Source organism: Corylus avellana, chromosome 7, assembly GCF_965113065.1.
Source record: "Corylus avellana chromosome 7, dhCorAvel1.hap1.2, whole genome shotgun sequence".
Classification (NCBI taxonomy): Eukaryota; Viridiplantae; Streptophyta; class Magnoliopsida; order Fagales; family Betulaceae; genus Corylus; species Corylus avellana.
Genome location: NC_142496.1, coordinates 24,228,620 through 24,252,156, shown reverse-complemented (window position 1 = coordinate 24,252,156; position 23,537 = coordinate 24,228,620). Strand labels below are relative to the sequence as shown.

The window sequence follows — 23,537 nt, the reverse complement described above, 5'->3', positions numbered from 1 at the left end:
TTGAAAGGCTACTTTCTACTCTTATTGCTTGATTATCTTTACATTACATATTACTACATTTCATTTGTTCCGGGCTCGCCATTGAATGGACATATTTGTAGCTCTAAACAAATCACTTTCAACTGCAAACAATCAATTTGGAAATCTAACATATTTAGACCTATGGGGGATGGGCAACTAGGTTATTAGTAATCTGCCTCTAATGCCGTATTAGTAATTTAGTAAAAAAGCCATCTCTACTAATATGCCATGTCTGCAAATACAAGTGACGCAGCAAAAAGCAATCAAGCCTTCAAAACAGAGAAGAAACAGGGGAAAGACGACAGTACTCTACTCAAGCACCCAAGCAATGGGGTCTCACCAAAAGCAAATTCAAAAGTCTCATCTCTGTGGTTAATTGTTAGGGGATCAAAAAGTTTCACAGATAACTGATGGCTCAGTTACATCAATAATATATATATATATATATATATATATAAACCTTGAATCCGGACCATATGCAAAAGGCACATTTTACAGCCCCCACTCACAAACTGACACCTAAGAAAATACAAAATAAATCCACAAAATATCATACATCCACACACACTATATTTTGAGCTCAAAAGGGCGGGTCACTCCAGGCCCGTGGGGCGGGTCACGGCCAGACCCGTGGGTCTAGTCGTGAGTCACTTTCTCCGGTGCCAGAGTCAATTTTGTGGGCCTTTAGGGTGATAAAATCCCTAAATGATTCACTTTCTACCTCTAAGTTTTAGTTTTGAATCAAAAAACGAGTTTTAAGACATTAGAAACGAGTTTTTAAGCATTAGAATCGGGTTGTGATCCGAGTCACGATGGTTTCAGGCGGGTTTTGAGGCGGGTCACGCTAGACCCACGGTGTGGGTCAGCCCTAGGTCTGTCGGCAAGGGTGAGGGGTTTTTGGTCTTTTTGTTTTTCACTTTAGTTTTTTACAATTTTCTTGAAATAGTGATGTGTCAAATGGAGATTGAAGGCTGTAAAACAGCCCTTTTACTGACCCAAGGGGCTCTCTCTATATATAAAAATGAGAAAACAAACAAACATAACAAAAGTGGCAAATCAGTAGTTAATTAAATGCAGTAGGCCCATATTTATTGGAATAAAACATAAAAATAGATAATTGTATGTAGATAACTTCAACAGCCAATCCTCTCTGACCTTAATGATAATGAGTTATCGCATGGGATCTTCAACAGCATGAGAATAACTTCATGATTTTTTATGAACTTGTGCGTTAGAATCACCGAATTCTTCAATCCAAGTGATGAAGGGTGCATTCGCTTTGCAGGAGGGCATATTAGGAGGGGGCGGGCGCATGCTAGTCTCAGGTGTGCCACCATCTTTCACTATCATTACAGTGTTCATGCCCCAGCTTAGATGTCGATCAAAGTGGCAGTGCCAAAACCATACGCCTGGTATGATTAATCATCCAATGTTAATATAAATTAATTGGTTAAAAACAGAACCCAATTAAGATCAAGAGGAGCTAATTAATTACCAGGATTACTTGCTTTGAATCTGATGGTAGCCCATCCATCCTTGGGGACACTGACAGTATTCACTTCGACTGGATCGATCAAGTTATAGGTTTTGGAATCAGTCTCTTCATCGAAATTGCCAGAGCCTGAACCAAGCACGAAAAAGCTATACCCGTGCATGTGCATTGGATGATTCTCTGAAGCATTCAATACTTCAGTCCCTTGGAATGTTATTTCCACCTCTTCATTATATTCTAAAACCTTAACTCTGGTCCCCTGCACGGCTATTGTTCTATTGAAAGGTGGGAAATCAATCGCAGTGAAGTCATAAAAAGTTGGCTAGGGGTGCAAAGGCGGGCGGTTAAAAACCGCCCGCTAACCGTTAACCGCTCTAACCGCTAACCGCTCTAACCGCTTAACCGTATTAACCGCTAACCGCCTAACCGCTATAACCGCCTAGCGGTTAGCGGTTAGCGGTTAGCGGTTATTGGGTTTACTAACCGTAACCGCTAACCGCTAACCGCCTTTTTATATAATATATTTTTATAATTATAATTATAAAAATATTTATACATATAACATAATCACTTGATCATTAAATCACAATTTTTTTTTAAAATAATTAAATCACAATTTGAGTATTAATATATTATATTATCATTTATATGATTATATCACATGAGATTGATCATTAAATCATTTGATTATATAATAACAAATTGTACATATATAATATGACATAACTCATAAGTATACCAATTCATACTAATACAACAATTAAATATCTAGAGACTTATTTTCAATGTATGTTATAAACTTATAAGTCTATATATGTTATAAGTCTATATAAGTCTACATATGCATATGAATAATATAAATGTATAATATCAATACTTAATCATATGATTCGATGACAATTAAAATACTTTATTCAAGACTTCAAGTGAATCATATTATTAATGTACAATGATGATATGATTCGTATAATATCAAATTAAGTAATTGACATTGGATTAAACAATGACCAATGTGTTACTTATAAACACAATTTAAGTATTAATGTATTATCATTACAATTTTAGTAATTTATATATTATCACTGTAATTGATATGATTATATCACATGATGACTTGATCATTAAATCATATGATTATATAATAATAAATAATACATATATAATATAACATAACTCATAAGTCATAAGTTTACAAGTTAATCATATGATTCATGTACAATGATAATCACAATTGATTCAATTGAATTAAACAATATATTATTTATAACTACAAGTCTACAATTTAATTAAAGCATTATTAGATACTTTAGGAATTTAGAATTTAGGAGTTTGAACATTACCATTTACCATTAGATTTTAAGTTCAATTCAAAGAAAAAAGATTATAAGTAAATATGATAAGAATTTAAATAATTAATCATGTGAATCATATGATATAATTTAATGAGACTATATGATTATATAATATCAAATTAAGTAATTGACATTAGATTCAACAATGTGTCACTTATAATTACAATTGAAGTATTAATGTATTTTTTGAACATTTTTTAGAAAAAGAAATTTAACCATTTTTTTTAAAAAAAAAAAAAATTAACCATTTTTTGAACAATTTTGAATTTTTTGAACCATTAGTAACAATTTTTTTAAAATTGAATCATTGATAGTTAATAGTTTTATCCTTCAACCTTTTTTTTTTTTTTAAAAAAAATATATAGAAGGCAAAACTACGTCGTTTTGCACCTGTATGTATTCATCTCTTTCTTCCAACCTTAAATCTCACGAAATCTCAAAATCACTCAAAGTTGCTGAGCAGCCTCTCTCAAGTCTCAACTCTCTCAAACTCACCCGCTGCTCATGATCGGCTCAACGAAAATATTGGGTAGTTTTTTTCTCAAATTAGACAGCCAAGGTTAGTGATTTTGGGTTCATTTTTTTGGAGTTTTTCCTGAGCTACTTTGATTTTTGATTTCCTACTATTTTACAATTATTTCCAATGATTTTGGGTCATTTATTGTGTATTTGTTGATTATTGGGGTATGATCGGAATGGGTTTTGGATTATATTGGGCCCAATAAGATATTAAAAATACAAGAAAAAAAAAATGAGGGTAAAAAAAAGCTCAAAAAGCCCTAAAGAAAGTCAAAAAAAAAAAGCCAAATTTTAAAAAAGCGGTTAGCGGGCGGTTATCTATTTCGCTAACCGCTAACCGCTAACCGTTAGGCGGTTAGCGGTTGCGGTTAGTGAAATTTACTAACCGCTAGGGCGGTTACGGTTAGCAGTTATTGCCACTAACCGCTAACCGTAACCGCCTTTGCACCCCTAAAGTTGGCGGCCAGTTTGGGAAATTTGTGGTGTAAACTCCAGTCATGTTCCTGTTCATATTATGTAGCAAATTCTAATTAGTACACAAACACATTTTATTAAATTATCAGTTATCCTAAAAACTTAAGCTAATAGGAATGAATAAATTTAATCACTTAATTATTACTTTAACACTTTTTCTCATGTGTGAGCTCAAACTCTCTTTTAATAAGTTGAGCCCAACACGTGGAATATTTAGTTTAAATGAGGTGAATTGACGGATTTGATCTCAAAACCTTTGGCTCTGATACCATGTTAAATTATCAGTTATACCAAAGTTTAAACTAACTAGAAGAGATAAATTTAATATCTTAATCATTATTTTAACATATGAATAGAAAGCATAAAATCAAAAAAATCCGGATCAAGAAAGAATAATATTACTTACTTGTAATAGGCTTGCAATACATCAGTAGTGCGGTTGACAAAACTTATGTTGTTTAAGCTTGCAGCCAGCTTATTTCCATCTAACCCATCACAAGATGCATTTGCACACGGAATCTCGTTCATAGAAACGGTGATGAACATTCTGGTAGTTGGATTTAGTGGGACTTTTGCTGGGTGTTCTTCGCTTGCCAAGCTCCTAAACCGACTCAAAAATAAGTCTGCAGCTTGAATGTCCACGTAGACTGGAAGGCTGGAAGGAAAGACCGGATTATCGGGTGCTGTATAGTTGCCACTGTACATCAAAATTGCCGTAGCATTTGCTTTATCGTACTCTGTAAATAGCATCTTGTCACTGTAGTATTGTCTGACGGCAAGGTAGTAGTGCCCCAAAGATTGATTTGCTGTTACCAGGACGTTCATGGTTTGCCCTGGGCTTATCTCTAAGTAATCCGTGATTATGGGTTTTACGTAATTCCCATCTGTCCCCACCACTGTGAGGGTGTGGTTAGCAATTGCTAAGAAGAGGTCTGCATTCATGGCGGCATTGATTATCCGGAGAAGATACGTTTTCCCATGATCAACCACAAAACGGTGCGTTGATCCTGTAACAATTAACAAAAAACCAATCATTTTAGGCCACATAAAACAACATGATCAGAATGAAAATAAATGGGAAAAGTTCATTTACTCCATCAAATTACAACTTAATTGACAATGATTTCTTTAAACTTTCAATTGTGATAATATTCATTTCAAACTACTAAAATATTGTCAATATCTCTTCAATAACGAGATTACCCATAGTAAAATAAAAATCAAAAATACTAAAACTTTTAGAAAAAACCTAAAATTGAAATAATAATAATAATAATCATAATAATTCAAGGGGTGCACAAATTTAAAAATATTATAAAAATTCCTTTTTATAAGAAAAAAAATTTAAAATTTTCGATTTTTTAAATAAAAATTCCGTTTAAAAAAAATCATTTAAAAAAATAAAAAACCATTTTGAAAAAAATTAAAAAAAAAATTTTTAGTCAAACTTTTCTTTTTTTTTTAAAAAAAAAAAAAATTACTTTTTTTTCTTTTCGAATTTATAGGGGTATTTTTGTCATATTGAGAAATATATATATATATATATATATATATATATATATATATATATATATATAAGGGCATTTTTATCTTTTTGTTAGCTTTTAAGGAGATATTAACATTGTTTTGGTAATTTAAGAGGGACATTATCACAATTGAAAGTTAGGAAGGGGACATTAACATTGTTTTGGTAATTTAAGAGGGACATTGTCACAATTAAAAGTTAGGGAGAGTACATTGTCAATTGGATCGTAGTTTGAGGGGTACGTAAACTTTACTCAAAATAAATCAAATTGGGTGATTTATAATTTTATTTACCTTGAGAGCATGCTAATAAGTCTCCCGGTTCGCCATTGATGACGTAAGAATCCGACTGCGGGGTGTCTGCTCCGGTTTCGAGGTCTTGCTAATAAGTCCAACGCGGTAAGGTCATCAATATACCAAGATCCTGCATTTACAACAATTAGTAGTTAAACAGGGAAGAAATATTCCAAATTAATGCTTGCTGGCAAGATATATATATATATATATGATTCACAAAAGATTATGTACCGAGGATCAAAACTTCTTCTCCATTAGGCTCTGGATACGGAGAAGACGTTCCTTCTTTCGGATAAATAACAATGGCACCATGAACGGTGGCTCGGGTCCAGTCACTGTGGGCATGCCACCAGAGGGTTCCTTCCTCGTTACTCAAATTAACCTCGTATGTGAAGTTTGAACCCGGAATTATTGGACATTGTGTAATGTACTCTGGACCATCTGACCATGGATTTCTCGGTTGTTTGACTCCGTGCCTGTGAGCATCATATTGCATTAATTTATTTATTAATTAGTATCACTATTGTCATCCTCGTATTATTAGTGACCATAGATGGATATTAGGACTTAGGAGAGAGGGAGAGAGAGAGAGAGAGTACCAGTGAATTGTAACACCATAATATCCTTGATTGTGAACATTAACAAAAAACGTATCCCCTTTATGAACTCGGATTGTCGGCCCTGGAAAACTTTCATTTACGACCAATAAGGGTTTCGTTTCACACAGCTTCGTAAAATTCTTCTCCTTTAGCTGCAACACCAAAGAGTAATAAGGGAAACCAATTAGAACAAAATAAAATTACTTTTACGCTTTATATATATACTAGTTGAGAATGCACGTGCTTCATTCCCTATATTATGTATCACTATAATTGTTACTATTATAATTTTAATATTATACATATATTATCCTATAATTAAATAAATTTAATATCTAGATTATTGAACAAGTGTACATAAAATTTTTTGAAGAGTAAGACTATAAAATTGAGTAAATATGATGTGCCTAAAGAAAACAAAAGAGGTTTAATTTAAATATTACACATAAGTTGTTACTTCAAATCAAAGGGTATTGAAAAATATGTAGCACACATGCATGTTCATAGTGTTTATTTCAACCAACCTATATACTACAAAAAAAAAAAGAATTTTTTGCTGACATACATTTTTTGACGTGTTAGGTGGTCTGACACGTCAGAAAATTTTTCAGACGTGGCGTTTTTGACGTGTGTCAGGTGTTAAAATTTTGAATGTCAGAAACGAAAAATTTATGACCTGTGAGATGTAACACATCAGAATTTTCTGACGTGTCACTTTCTGACATATCAAAAATTTAAAAATTATTAAAAAAAATAATTTTTCTTTTTTAAAATTTTTTCTGGATTTTTTTTAATTAAAAAATTTATTAGTTTAAATTATTTTTCAATATATAAATATATATATAATTCTTTTCACCACCGTACAGTTCTCTCCCTGATCTCTTATTTTCTCCATTTTCGTTACTCCCCCCAGCTCTTGACCTCTCTTTTTTTCTCCATTTTCTCACTCTCTCTCTCTCTCTCTCTCTCTCCTTTCCTCCATTTTCAAAAACTCAAACCCAAAAAATCTTCAAAAAATCAAAAGCCCAAATAAAAAAATCAACCTAAAAAATCAGAAACCCAAAAGTCAAACCCAACAAATCTTCAAAAACCCAAAAAAATCTTCATATCTTCTCTTCTCCTTTTTTTTTTTTTTTTTTTTTTTGCTTCTCTTCTTCTTCTCTTCTCCTTTTCTTTTTCTTCTTCTAGCTTCTGCTTTTCTTCTAGCCCTGCTATCGTGCAGAGAGATTGAGAGAGAAGAGGGAGCTGGCCATCGCAGGGAGTGCAGAGAGAAGAGGGAGATTGAGAGAGGGAAAGAAGATCTGGCGGAAAGAATAAATAATAAAAACAATAAATAATAAAAGAGGGAAAAAAGAGGGAAAATTAAATTTGAAAGTCCCCTTTTTTTTTTTTTTGACGTGCTAGTAAATTTTATTTTATTTTTCTTCGTTTTAACTACAAATCTCTATATTACTGCATGGAGAATAATAAATCAAAGAAATCTGGATTGAAAGGCTAAGAGCAGCAACATGGAGATTTAATAAAGATCTGGAAAGATTTTGAGTCTCATTTTCATTTAAAATCCTTCCTAATAAAAAACAAAAATTAGATGAAATATATATAATATAAATAAACCTGATATAAAAAATATAAAATAATAAAATAAAATAAAAAAAATTTTATTGACGTGTCTAATTTTAGCACGTCAACAAATATTTAAATATTAAGTTATTTAAATAAAATTTTAAAAAATTAAATTGAATTTAAATTTCCTAACGTGTTGAATGTAACATGTCAATAAATATTGACGTGGCATATTCAACACGTCAAAAAAAAAATTTGTTGACGTGCCACTTTTGGCACGGCAATAATTACTGACGTGACAAAATTTGGTTACTGTTTGCCACGTCAGTAACCATCCGGTTTTTTATAGTGATAGGTACATAAAATAGTAATTCCATCAAATGTTTCTTCTTTATAATACATCATGGACCTTGAAAATGTATTAAGTTTAGGGTAAACTATGTTGCCATGAATAGCAAAACTTTAAAAGCATGCATGTATGAATTATCATCATAATAACACATCTATTTTTTTTATATATTTTCTTTTCAACAGTCCTAATAACCTGTCCATAAACACTACCAAGAGTATATATGCACCATCAAAGCATGCAACTAACTCGATACAACCAAACTATTAGAAACTACAATTAGCACGAGCTTTCTATTATGACACAGTATTTACTTAACTAAAATGAAACACTCAAGAATGACAACAAAGAAAGATAGCAACTCTAAACATGTGTTTGGTTCACGGTATGGAATAATGATATAATCTGTAATGCAATGTTTGATACTGCAAGTTTCACTATACAAATATTTTGGTAATGAAAATATTATAAGGTCGAATTGGTCATATTATAAGGTCATATTTTTTCAAAGCTAAGTATCATGTATACTTTATTGTTAAGAAGAGGAAATGATTGATATCTAAAGAAAAAAAAAAATTAATGTCCTCAAAGTGGGCTAGCAGAAGGTTTGGCTATATAGATATCAACATCACGGCACACAAATTAAGACCTCTTCATACTAAACATAGATTAACCAACTCAAAATTCCAACAAGATGGATCCTACCGCCATGGAGATCATCAAGTTACTACCTCAAACTATATTTTATAGTTGAGGAGAATCTCACCTTCTAAATATTTTCTTATCGCACATAAACACAAAGAAAGGTGTACATGTATGCACACCTGAAATTATTTTTGGTACTTGGTGTGAATCTCATTCTCCATTTTTTATTACAAAACACACACAGAAACCCAGTGAAGCACTACCTCTTGTATTCTATGTGAGAGATTGAATGAGTCAAGATTGATAAAATAACATTCTACATTGCAAACTTGATTCGGAAAGGTTGTAAACATGCATTTTTTTTTTCTCACTAATGATGCAAATAGAAATAATCATTAAACTGGAACAAAAGAGAAAACAAATTGCCGAAACCAATAAGTGAACATGGCACTACACCAATTAACAAAATCAAATAGAATCCATCAGAGACAACTAGGGTATATTTTAACAAAGGCAAAAACAATTGCCTATAGCTAAAATTTCAGGATGGAGAGAGAAAGAGAGACATGAACCAAGGTATATGAAGAAGTTGAAGAAATATTGTATGAAAGCATACACTAATATAGCATCTATGTACCTCAAAAACTCAATTATGCTCTTAATGTAAAGAGAGGAGTTTAATGATCGAAAAGACCAAGGATAGTAATTTAACTTTTGAACACACGCACAAGCATCACAATCCAACAATAAGGGCATGAACTGCAACACATGAAAACTCAACAAAACTATAGGTTCAAAAGCATGTAAATAATATTAAAATTAGGAGTGCATCTATGTAATGCCAATCAAGTTACACCGGGTATGAAAGCCATTCTCCACAGTAAAAAAAAAAAAAAAAAATTCTAAATTTTATTCTAAGAACAATGAATACATTAAAACAAAGACACAAAAAATGTGACAATATATGAGTAAAAAAAAAAAAACCACCAAAAATAAAAAACCCCACAAAAAAAAAAAAAAAAAACAATAAAAAGATAGGTTGGTATCTAACTCAAATAGGATAACAGGTAATAAGATTACCATGTAAGCTTAAGTAAATAGATGGTTGTTAAAAAAACAACCTTAATAGAGATCAATATTGATGTGTCGGAATAAATATATGACAACATGGGACTCCCATGAAGAAGCATATGAAACTGAATATGAGATTCTCAAAAATATATAATTTATGAATTTTGTTATTAACAATAATTGGAGTCATCTATACCGATACTACAAAAGTAACATCAAATTAATATGAAAATAATACATTGACAGAAGAAAGTAATCTTACCATTGACTGAGATAAAAGTTCCCCTCTCAATAATGGGTGGGTTACTCATCCTCTCAAAAATGGAAAGAGAGAGTGGAAAAAAGAAGTGTGTTTAAAGCGGAAAAATGGAGAGATAGATAAAAATAAGTAGAAAAGTCAAACGAAAACTCTGGAACCCTACTAAAAGAGGAAAACAAATGACTTAAATTCCTTTATTCCTCACAACATCAGTTCTATGGGCAAACTAAGTAAGGGCCAAATCGTCATTTTAACACCAAAACGACGCAAACCTAAATACTATCTAGAAGGCGGTGCCAAAAGACGAAAGAAAACGAAATAAATTCATTTATACTAATTGAATGGTTCAGTAAAATATGGAAGGGAAAATCATAATTTGACACTATCAAAGAAAATGTCTTTTATATAGCTCTAAATAAAGTATATATATATAAAGTTGGGATATATTATTTTTCACAACCAATTTGAAATGAGCCCACAAACTATGAATTTGACAATGAATACGATGTAATGAGTCAGCTGCATGTTCTTACGACAAAGTCGTAGTAGTGTACTGTGCCTTGGGCCCTGCAGTGAAGCAACAACAACCCCACCAGCCATAACAAAAGCTTCTTCGTCTTCAATGATACGTCCATTTCCTCTGAATCTTTCTTGTCCCTGGACTGGACTGGACTGGAATGGAATAGTACGACAGCTTTATAACATGGACATTTCGGCTGGTGCTGTTAGTTGGGAGATTCTGGGTAAGTATTGATTAACTGTTACAAATAGAGATTATAGAAGCAGCTCAGCAGTCCCCTGCTTTTTCCGGTTACGTTTGACATTTAGGTGGACTTGCTGGTGCACAACTTTGGTGGAAAATGAAGACGAGGAACTTTGGTTACCTGGTAGCTGTCATATAATATATATATTGTTTTTATTTCATCCAAAAATATGCCCTGTTCCAGATCTTTCATATACTCCCCATAATGGAATATCTTATAATATTTTCTTAAAGATTTCCGAATATAGGCCGCAGGGGCGGACCGGGATGGGATGGCACCCATAAATTTTTTAATCTTTTTATAATGAGAGCAGTTTTATGAGGAAATTTTTATATTAAAGACCAGATTGGGATTGCGTTTGGGGTGCTTAAAAATGCGTTTAATACTCAAAAAGTTTGTTTGATGAAAAAAATACTCATTTGGTAAAAAAAATTAAATGCGCTTTTAAGGGTCTAAAATGCCTAAAAATGGCTAAGACGCACTTTTGGCAAAAACTTAAAAATGAAGCTTTTGCTAAAAAACATTTTTTAACTTAAAAGTTCTATTTCTCAAACGCAATCCGAAACAGGCTTTAAGAGCGTGTTGGAGACTGTATTTGAGAAATAAAATTTTTAAGTTAAAATTTTGATTTTTTGGAAAAAAATCTATTTTTAATCTTTTACCTAAAATTCGTTTTAGTCATTTTCAAAGTAAATAAAATAAAAATCAAAGGACTGTTGGAATTTTTTACTAAGGACGTGTTTGGGTGTACGTTCGATGAGCCTAAAAGTGCGTTTAACACTCAAAAAGTCTGTTTTTTTTTTTTTTTTATATATATATAAAAAAAAGTACCCGTTTAGTAGAAAAAAATTTGAAAGCGTTTTTAAAGGTTCCAAAAGCCTAAAAATGGTCAAAATATTGTACTTTTGGCAAAAGTTTAAAAATGAAACTTTTGCCAAAACGCATTTTTTTTATACTTGAAAACTCTATTTCTCAAATGCAATCTCAAATATGCTTTAAACATGTCAGCTTTAATTTGTTTAACACAACTTTTTAAATACTAAAAATACTTTTTAAAATTTTCTAACACACAATCTCAAATGGGCCTAAGACCCGGCAACTTACTCTTGACCATATCATTCCTGTTTTAGAAATGAAAAAAATGAAGCCAACATGTGTGACCACAGTTCCTTTTCCTCTTTAGTGTGAGTTCCTTTTCATTCCAAATTGATAAATTATTTTTCAACAAATGCTGCACACTCTCAAATGCATATTTTATAATGTAACGTACACTTGATCCAAAATTTTATAATAATCCATCATAAAATATTTCGAAACCAAAGGAGTAATATAAGGAGCGGTGATTTAATAGCATGTTTCAAAAGTTGCTATGAAAACAGTGCCCTTTATGTATTATAGTCTTCCAACACATCAAATTCAGCAATGCTGATTTGTTTATTTATGACATAAAAATCAGCAGCTAGCTAGCTACTGATTTTTACCAATACATCAACGATGAGTTAAGCTGCTCCCCCAACTTAATTTTCTCCCCGTGTTTACAGTTGCAACACATATGTTGGTTGGACCATCTAACATTCCGGTATGCATGATAAACCAAAATCTGATAACCTTTCTATTATATCTTTAAAAATAGATATATCAATGTTTTTATAGTGTAATATTGTATGCTGAATCAAGATTGCTAAAAGTTAAAAACTGTATTTGAAAATGAGAAATCACATGTGTTAGTTTTTGTTGGCTTAATTCGGTTCCAAAATGCAGAGGCTATTGTCTATGGGCTCAAATACTGATATAGAGTTGCTCATAATTCAGTCTTTACCGATCAAAATGTGGATTCATGTGTCATGAACGTCCTTGCAAAGTTATAGCTCAATCAGACCACAAACACTTATCGATCGAAGCTGTTGATCAAGGACCTACAGAAGTTCTAGTAACTCTCATTTACTTTGGGGGGTAAAGTATACTTCATGAAATCAAGTGTTAATGTCAAATACTTTTGGGGAGTAAATTGTCATTTTTTAAATACTAGGATTAAAAGTGTAAATGAGCGGATAGTTCAGGGGATAAAATATATTTTCTCCAAATCATTATCACAAAATAAAATTTCTGGTCGGAAAAAATCTTTATCATATTATAATTATATTTGATATCCAGGCAACAACGCTAGGTGGGTTTGAGACTTACCACAAAGTCGTAATAATGCACAGCACCTCTGGCCATGCAAAAGAACCAGCAACTCTGACAAGCAAGCAAGAGGAGTTTTGGGAAAACACCCATCTTCTTTCAACCTAATTTTTTTATGGTTTTCCTATGGAGAATCAGTCCGTTTGCTACTCGGAAAATACCATTTCCTTGTCTTACTTATATATTAGGGATAGTTACTTTTTGCCCCTATGAACTACAACGCTTTGACACTTTTTTCTCATGACTTATCAACTATAACACTTGACCCCATCAAACTACTATGACAAAAAGCCCCATTCCATTAGTTAAAGGAGTTAAAATTGACGGTCAACGGTCATATGCAAGTCATGTGCTATTTTAAATTTTTCTTCTTCCACTTTTGCCCTCACTTCAGACCAAAAAAATGACGCTTATACCCTCCTAAACCCTAATCCAACACATGAAAACAATTTAAAATGAGGGCTTTTTTCCTCAAGTATTGTTTCATTATTGGGGATGGGTTGACTTCTTGTTACGTGTAGGTATTAGGAAGGAGAAAAAAAAAATTTATATATATATATATATATATGTGTGTGTACAACTTGACTCGAGAAATGCTATGGGTTAATAAGTTCTTCATATTTAGCTCATATTTTCTTACAATCAACCATTAAATTTGTGGAGTTCACTATTAATTTATGTAAAATCTACATAAGTCTATAAATTTAATAGTTGTTATAAAAAAATATAGACCAAATATAAAAAATTTATTGACCACTAATATTTCTCATTTGAACTCCCACAAAATCCTCAATCCCCCTCCCGTGAGAAAACATGACCTAATCTTGAACTTTTATGTCCTCGCCTGAACCAAAAGCACTGACTGGGGAACCTAACGATCAACATTTTGTAACCACACATGTTAAAAATGCCGCTCCAAATGCCAATGCCAAAAGCACACATGTACACCCACCAAATAATATTCACAATAAAAATATATAATATATTATATGAAAAATAAAAAAACCTCATATACTATCAAATCTCAATAAAATAAAGTGAATAGTGTGTGTGAGTAGAGTGTTGTTGAACAAACACTACCTTGGTCCTGAGGATTTGGTCATCCCCAACTGGCCCTTAGGGGCTGAGATGGGTGTTCAACCACCCTATCTTTTTTAATAATTTTTTTTATTTGTTTATTATTTTAATTTATATTTATTTTTTAAATTTAAATAATATTTTATTATTATTTTTTAGTGGGACACATGACAAGTTGATAATTGTTTCATATAATTAGACGATTGAGATTAAAAAAAAAAAACTCATTAATGGAACACATTAATTGTTTTTGTTAATTTCCAGGAAAAGCTTATAGATATTTGTGAAGAGTGTGATAAAAGCCGAGACCAATGCACAGAAAATAACCACGACAACATCGTTTTATTTCTGTCCGACGGTTTCAACCTAAAGTTCTCAACTCCATTTACTCACGTGGGTACACTACCCGGGACCCAACAAACATCGTCAAACCCCAACTTTGAATTTCATACACAACTTGAGTGCTTCAGTGTTCAGTCTATTCTTTGTCGGGTTTTAATTTTTTATTATTTTTTTCGATAGAATACTAAAATTTAATAAAAATTTTATATTTTGTTTATAAAGTTAGTAAGAGGTCATATTATTATTGTTATTTATTTTTGTTTTTTTTTTTTTTTTTAAATGATGTGACAACTTATCACATAAATTTTTATGGATAAAATATAAAATTTTTATTAAATTTTAGTACTTCTCTATACATTTTATTTTATTAATATGAAATTTTTATTAAATTCTAACATTTCTCTATACATTTTATTTTATCGGCTCATTTTTACCTTCTTTTTTTTTTGTATCATTTAAAATCATTATTTATAATTAAAGGATTAAAAAAGAAAAAAAATAGTGTAACATTACTATTCTTTTATGGGTGGTCTTAAAAGTCGGTCTCTTTTGAGTAATTAATTCATCGTTGTGTCACATGAATTAATTGATCAATGGTGGGATCGACCGTTAGATGGTCGTTGAACTCTAAAATTTTAAGACTGTTTTAACACTTTTTGTGGAACACTTGTACATGTATGCATAAGTATATACATTCTAAAGAAGTTTTTAAACACTTTATAAAATATTTGAAAGCCTTGCGCGCGGTGTTTATACGCCAATGATTATTTTAAAATAATTTTCACCTTTTTAAGTGAGTTGTTACATTGTAAGTATTTAAATACTTCGGTGACCAAAAGTGTTTTTTTTTGTAATTTTTACTTTTTTCTTTAAATGGATTTTTTTAGTGTTAAAAATCTTTTAAGCCTCATAATACAATCCCAAACAAACCTTAAGCCTAAACCTCGGCTTGACTCAAATACATCTTTATCCATGACATAAGGATTTTATATAGTGGGTTTTGAGGCCATACCTGAATGAAAAACTGTTAGATCCAAAATTCGTGTCACATAGATTTGTGATTCCTCCTCTTCCTCTTCTGAGAGCGGCTCTTCCACCTGCAAGATGAAGCATGAGGCGTCAGCAGTCCTTTGGTCCTTCAACCGAAGGCACTCCAACGCCCAAGTTAGTGTGCTTGATAATTGAGAGAGTGAAGGAGATGTAGAGAGAGATAGAAAGAGTACTTCCTCCTCTGGGAGGAAGCCCATTGGAGCAATGGACAGAAAGGATGATGTGAGAGGAGAGAAGGGCCAAGATTCTTGTTACCGAAAAGAGAGATCCCACGTCCCCTTTGGACTCCTGCACTAGTGAGCTCTCCTTGGGCCTCCAAAGGACTCTTCGAACCTCTCTCGGATATATGGGCCTCGAGCGACCCAAGAGTCCTAAAAAAACTCTTTCACCGACAGTATTCCTTTTCTTTAACAATAGATATAGAATTTATGAACAGCTTCAACTTTTTTAAAATAATTGATGCTGGTTTCTATGGATCATAGATCAAAATAGACAAAGGAAACAGTGCCTTTTTCCTTCTATAATATTGGTCTCAAAACCAAAAATCTTTCGAAGAACCACAAACTAAGTATCAAGCATAACTAAGATCCTCCACGGTTATTATTGTCAAAATTTCTTTCTTTACTCTTCTTTCGGGAGCAATCTTTGTTGAAGACCGGACAGTGCATCTGCTCCACAAGGCGGCATGTAAGCCGGAGGAGGGCGGAGCTTCCTCTATTTCGTGGGGCCGTTCTTACTATGAAAACTATGTCCATACCCCAACTCAAGTGCCGGTCAAAATGACAATGCATATACTAAACCCCTCGAACAATTATGTATTATGTAATAAAATAATTATTTAATTATTTAATTAATATTATAACAAAAACTACTTAATGACCGTACCTCGATTGTCGGCTCTAAATCTGATTGTGAGCCAACCATCCTTAGGAACTGATACAGTGTTAAACTCGGGTGGATTAACTAGATTATGTGTTAACGGGTTACTCACATTGTCAAAGTTTCCAAGTCCTATTCCAACCACATAACATCTAAAGCCATGCAAATAAATCAGATGATTTTCTCCTGAATTCATGACATTAGTCCCCTGAAACGTTATTTCCACTGTTTCGTTATAATCTAGCATCTTCACCCTTGTCCCTTGGTCCGACAGAATAACATTGTCGGTCAACAAAGCCTTTGAAGTAAAATTAAAGAGACTTTTGGGTTTATTTGGAAAATTTTCCTCGAAATATCCACTTATATTCCTGCCACAAAAGATTATGATCAGAGGTGTTATTTCATAAGATTATATATAATAGATTCATCTATTTTAATTTTGCTATCTACCCTATACTTTGGAGTCATTTCAAAGGTATCCCTCCAAAATAAGAATTTTTGCTTTCAATATCTTAATTCGAGATTAATTTCCAAACTAATGTCAAAATTAACAAATTAATGAACTGATCATGCATGGGTTGAAAACTGGCATTTACCGTCAAAGTGCTCTATGTAGCGCATAGCTTTGTGAAATTGCTTTCCTTGACCTGCAAGCGGGAAAAGCAGAGTATTATAGCACAATAATTATGACTTCAAACTCCCTCATCTCAGGCTAATTGTGTACTGTATCAACGCTAATCACAAAAAAGACAATGAATAAGATATAATGAGTCAGCTCTTCTTACGACAAAGTCGTAGTAGTGCACTTTGCCTTGGGCCCTGCATGTTAGGTGTGACTTGCCACCCATCACACATGGGCCCTACTAGTTCTCTACTCCTTTTGGGTTTAGGAGATATTTGTCCAAGTTTGTTTTGGAGTCTTTCTCCTATGTGTAATTGGACTCCTTGTTTGACTTATAGTAGAAGTCCTAGACCAACATGTAAAATGAGAGTTAAGCTTCTATATAAGGAACAAAGCACAAGGTGAATTTGTGTGTGCAAAAAACGTGAAGCACCAAAGGGATGAGAAAAAAGAGAGAATTTGAGAGAAGGATGTACAAGGGCAGCAAGGGTGTTTTCTTCTTAGTGGTTTTTGGAGGAGCCAAAAACAAGTGATTAGAAGAAAAATGGTGCTGCAGAGTGAGAGAAGAAAATAGAGATCAGCCGCCATCCGTTCCAGCAAAAGAAGTGTTTGTACATCTGTCTTTTGTATTCTATTTTGGGAATAATCTTTCTTGTGTGATAGTGAGATTTTGGTGTATTGGGGCTTTGGGATCTGAGTGATTTTCTTTCTACTATTTTTGTACTCCATCTTTTGATAGTGGATTTTCTCCGGGTTGTCTCCGCTAGTGGATGTAGGCTTGTTAAGCCGAACCACTTAAATCTTTGTGTCGTGTGTGATTGCTTATCTTTGTTATTCCGCATTCTTCTTATTTTTCGCATCTCACGGGTCTTGAAAAATATGATTAGTTTCCTAACACTGCAGTGAAGCAACAACAACCCCAGCAGCCATAACAAAAGCTTCTTCGTCTTCAATGACACGTCCATTTCCTCTGCATCTTTCTTGTCCCTGGACCGTACTGGAATAGTACGACAGCTTTTATAACATGGACATTTCGGTTGGCGCTGTTAATTGGGAGATTCTCGGTAAGTATTGATTAACTGTTATAAATAGAGATTAGAGAAGCAGCTTAGCAGTCCCCTGCTTTTTCCTGTTACGTTTGACATTTAGGTGGACTTGCTGGTACACAACTTTGGTGGAAATGAAGTCGAGGAACTTTCGTTACCTGGTAGCTGTCATATAATCTATTGTTTTTATTTCACCTAAAAATATACCTTGTTTCAGATCTTTCATATATTCCACCCACAATGTAGCATCTCTATAAGATTCCTAGGTTGTGGACATTGACATACACCCAGGGAGGACCCACGTTGTAAGATTGGGGATGGCAACCCATAAAATTTTTAGTCTTTTTCTAAACAAAGCATTTTAATATGAAAACCAGGAAATTTTTGTATTTGCCCACCCCCAAGGTTTGGTATTGGGCCACCTCCAAATTTTTGTCAAGGGGTTTTTAAAAACAAAACGGCTCAGTTTTGCAAATCGCTTGGAAAAAGAAAGTGGTCTGAAAAAAAAAAGAAAAAAAAGAAAAAAGGTAGAAATGTTTGATAAGGAAAAGTGAAAATTTTTTGTTTTTATAGTGATTTTTTTATTTAAATAATAGTAAAATATAATTGATATGATGTAAAAAAAGAAGAATGTTGGGAGTTAAATTTGAGATGAATAGTATGAGGATTTTTTTTTTAGGCCCTTGGCAAACAACCCCAACACGATATTATACGTCGAATGTGAATTCAATTTCTGGCTCTGCGTCTTGAATGCAGTCTCTTACTGTCTCTACGTGCACCGCTTTGAGTGTGTTTGATAAAGTTTATGGGAATGATATATATATTTTTTAAATGGTAATAAAAAGTGATTGATATGATATAAAATAAAAATAAATTTTTAATATTTTGTATGAAAAAAAAAAAAAAAATTTTGAATAGTAATAAAAAGTTATTGATGTGATATCAAAAGTAAAAAAAGTTAGAATGTTTTAAAGTTGATTTTTTTTTTTTTTTTTTTTTTTTTTTAATTTGAATAGTAATAAAAAGTTATTGATGTGATATCAAAAGTAAAAAAAGTTAGAATCACTACAAAAAAAACAAGGTTTAGCGACATGGTTATTTGAGGCATTTTTTACTAAAAAAACGTCCCTATTAATTTTGCAACGCTTGATTAGGGGCACTTGGGACACGTCAATTTTTATGGCGACTAGAATTTAAGTTTGAGACGTTTTTTTATGAAAAAACGTCTCGAAAAGGGGACGTTTGGAACAAAATGCTCCCTTTTTTAAAAGGGAGCGCTTAGTTGTGAAAAACGCCCCCTTTTTTAAATGGGGACGCTTCCAAGGCAAACGCCTCCTTTTTTAAATGGGGGCGCTTCCTAGGCAAGCGCCCCCATTTAAAAATGGGGGCTCTTCCTAATCAAGCGCCCCCTTTTTAAAATGAGGGCGCTTCCTAATGTTTTAAAGTTGACTTTTTTTATAAATAAAAAAAATGGGAAGAGAGGTGGTACATATCTTCTCCTCATTCTTCTAGATTGAGATCTCTTCAAATTTGAGCATTCTATTACATTTAACGGTCTAAATAAATGTATAAGTTTTGTGTTACCAAGGTAAATAACTTTAATTTGTTTTCAACATGTCAAACCCACTTACATCGGTAACACACAGTGACACAAACGTATGCATTTGCTTTGACCGTTAAATATATGAGGTTTGATATGCACACAACACAAATTCAACTCATGGCTAACTTCTCTCCTACGTGTAAAAAAAACTTGAATTTTAAACCAAACAAATTGTTTTTTTTTTCCAAATTTTTAGAATCCCAAAATCCTCTCTCCCATTTTTTTTTTTAGATGACACGTATGAGAGAAGTTGACCATAAGTTGGATTTGTGTTATGACCTTAACATTTTCCTAAATATAATGGATGGTTCAAATTTGAATATTTGAAAATTTCACATTTTAAAAAATTTGAGAAAATCCGAATCTCATTCTCCACCTTTTTTCAAAATCAACATTGAATCTGTAAAATCCATGTTAGAGACTTATATGGTCTACATATGTGCTCATGATCTTAAAAAGTAGAAACATGGAAAAAGAAATAGAGGACAAAAAAAAAGCATTCTCCAAATTGAGTTCCTTTTCATTCCAAATTGATGACTTATTTTTCAGCAAATGCTACACACTCTAAAATGCATATTTTATAATGTAACACTTGATCCAAAATTTTATAATAATCCATCGTAAAATATTTCGAAACCAAAGGAGTAATATATATATATATATATATATATATATATATAGGAGCGGTAATTTAATAGCATGTTTCAAAAGTTGCTATGAAAACAGTGCCCTTTATGTATTATAATCGTCCAACACATCAAATTCAGCAATGCTGATTTGTTTATTTATGTTTTTTCCTGGTTCCCCACCCCCCCCCCCCCCCCGTTCTGTGACAGAAGATGTTGCAGCTAGATAGCTACTGGTTTTTACCAATACACCACCAATGATTTTCTACCAGTGTTTAAAGTTGCAAAACATATGACCCGGAACAATGTTGGTTGGACCATCTAACATTCCGGCATGATAAACCAAAATCATTTTCTAGTCTTTCAAGTTTGCTAGGCAAAATATTGCATTCGACCTAGATATTAATGTGTGTTACTTTCTATTCTATCTTTAAAATATATATCAAGGTTTTATAGTGTATTGTGCTGAATCAAGATTGCTAAAAGCTACTGTTTAGCTAGGGTGATGGTTTAATGGCTGAATTAGGTTATAGCTCAGTTAACTTAAAAAAGTTTATGTAGTTCTTACCGTGGCTCCTAGCAGATACATGTTACTATGATCACGTTCAAATAGAATAGACACAGTTGGTTCTCCCACACATGCCCTTTTCAATTAGGAAAAATAAAAATAAAAATTGCTAAAAGTTCAAAATAGTACTAAAAAATGAGAAATCACGTGTTCGATAAAGAAAACATGTGGCTCAGCAATATGACATCTCAAATGCCATACATCATTTGTGAAAGAATTTCATAATTGTTGATGACAGTTTTAGAGACATGATGACAACAATTCGAGAGATGGAAGTAATCTGCAAAAGAAACACGTAGGATAAGAGCTTGCCAAGGTGTGTCGACGGGGGATAGATCCGATGCCTAAGTCAGTTGATGGTTTCCACATAGAGATAAAGTGAGCAAAGAGAGATCGAGTGTGATTAACCAAATAACTAGTTGGAACTTATCTTTTATAGGCATCAAGTAGCAATTAGTGTCCCTAAATTCTAGGCCCCACGTTCCTGAGGATCCACTGTGTGCAATGTTGGGTAGTGGGAATCGTGGGTTCATGGTGTTTGTTGATGGCTCAGTCACGTTCGCATAGAAAGTGGGTTGCCGCCTTTATCTCGGGCGTGTTACCTTGGGCACGTGGCTTAACTCAACTTGGCGCTCCAAGCTAGGCCACGTTCATTGTAAGCGCGGTTTCCCTTCTTTTGACAGTCGTTTCCCCATTTTACGTTCATGAGTTAGTGTAAATCAATATGGGCCTTCCATTAATGGGCCTGTATTATAACATCAATTTGGAGGCCTGTTATTTGGTTATTGTGGCTGCTTCATTGCCTAACAATAATGAAATGAAAAATTAAAAAGAAAATAGAGATAAAGAACTTTTGGATGGTTCGGTGTTATATCGCCTACGTCCACAATTAGGTTTGTTATAATATTTTATATTATTCTACCGTATTTAGTCTAGGATTTATTGCTTATCACTCATAGCCTCTCTATATATAAAAGCATCTGTATTCTTATCATATATTAGACTCAATACAACGTAGTCCTTATGCTTCCTCTCTCTCTCTCATTCTTTCGCTTTCCAATATATTTACCATGGTATCAGAGCCACTTTCTTGTGGCCTTCAATAAACGTCATTTACGTCTCTCGGCGATCTCACTATTCCGATCGTCCGCGTGCCGCCAAGCTCTCCATCTTCATTGTCTATCTCTTCCACGCTTTCACCGCAACGTAATCTGGAAAAATAATCCCAGAATTAAGCTTGCAAGATACGTATCTATCGATCTGTGGAAGAACCGTCACCAATAGCCTCCGCAAGTCCCGCCATGCTCCCACTGGCAATTTCTCCACTAGCCTCACACACCGCCACCGTGACTCCCCTCGGCCAATCAACCACCAAAAGTGGTGTCTTGGCTGCAGATCGATGGATTTGTGCATTTTGAACCTCTTCCAACCGTGTACGTGCCCATACTTGCCTTGTAAAGAAGCTGCCAGAATTCCAACCTCCGCCATGCGCTACCACGTCCAGTGGATCAGCTTGATTTTTAGACCATTCGATAGATCCGCCACCAGCTATCCTGGAGCCATCCAAAAATCATCCAACAGAGTCTCCACGCGCCTCCATGCGTTGGTAGATGATCCTGAGCGTGGGCTTGACACGCCAAGGCGCAGTAGCTGGTGAGGCGCATGCACCACATGCACTAGACACTGCTTATCTTTCCTTCTGACACGTGTCACCTAGAGAGACTGCCACGTCAGCCCTAGTTGTACATCAGCTCCTCTACCATGTCAGTGATCCAATCCGGTCCAAAATCAGTTTCTAACCTGGTCATCGGGTTTAAAACCGGTCCAAACCAATTTCCATTCGGCTCAATATATTTGGCCTCAACCCGACCCAACGGGTTTCAAGCCGATTCAGTCCACTAAGTTTTACAACCTGAGCTGGTCCCATCCAATCAATCAATCGGGTCAAACCGTCAATCAGTCCACGGGTTTGGCCAACTAGGCTCATGTAACCGACCCATCTATTGCCTCCAACCTGGTCCAAAGCACTGAGTCAAACTAGGGTCACTTTTTTTCGGGCCAAATCAACCCATTCAACGGTCCACGGGGTTTCGGCCTAATTATTATGGCCCATGTAACCGGCCCAATCTAGCCTATCCTATAAGGCTCCAATCCAAGTCTCAAGTCCATCGGGAAAATTCATTTTACTCTAATGAAGTTTGAAGTGTTTTTCAATTTGAACCCCAATGTTTAAAAATTTGCAATGTACTCTCGTAATGTGTAAAAATTTGATTTTTATGCTGCGTCTTCCAATTTTGCACCCAACCTAGCTAGTGAAATAATGTAATTGCCCGTCATTAAAATCCAATGCCTGTTTTGATTTTTTTCTCGTCAACCCCTTTTGGGTGTCGTGTGGGAATTGGAGTGAAAAAGAAAAGGAGCAGATGCCTCTCACCTACTCCTTTGTTGGCAATTTCCATGTACTTAGATGGCAATTAATAACGGAGGGTGTTAATTGAAATTTTTTGAAACATTAGGAGGTACATTGCAAATTTTTAAACATTGAAGTTCAAATTGAAAAACACCTCAAACTTCAGGAGTGTAGAGTGAATTTTCCCCTGAGTCCATCTAG

General features: G+C 33.7%; 1 pseudogene; it reads right to left on the bottom strand.

Moving 5' to 3' along the window:
- Positions 1 to 1,227: 1,227 nt before the first annotated feature.
- Positions 1,228 to 13,206, bottom strand: LOC132184024 (putative laccase-9; annotated as a pseudogene).
- Positions 13,207 to 23,537: the final 10,331 nt, after the last annotated feature.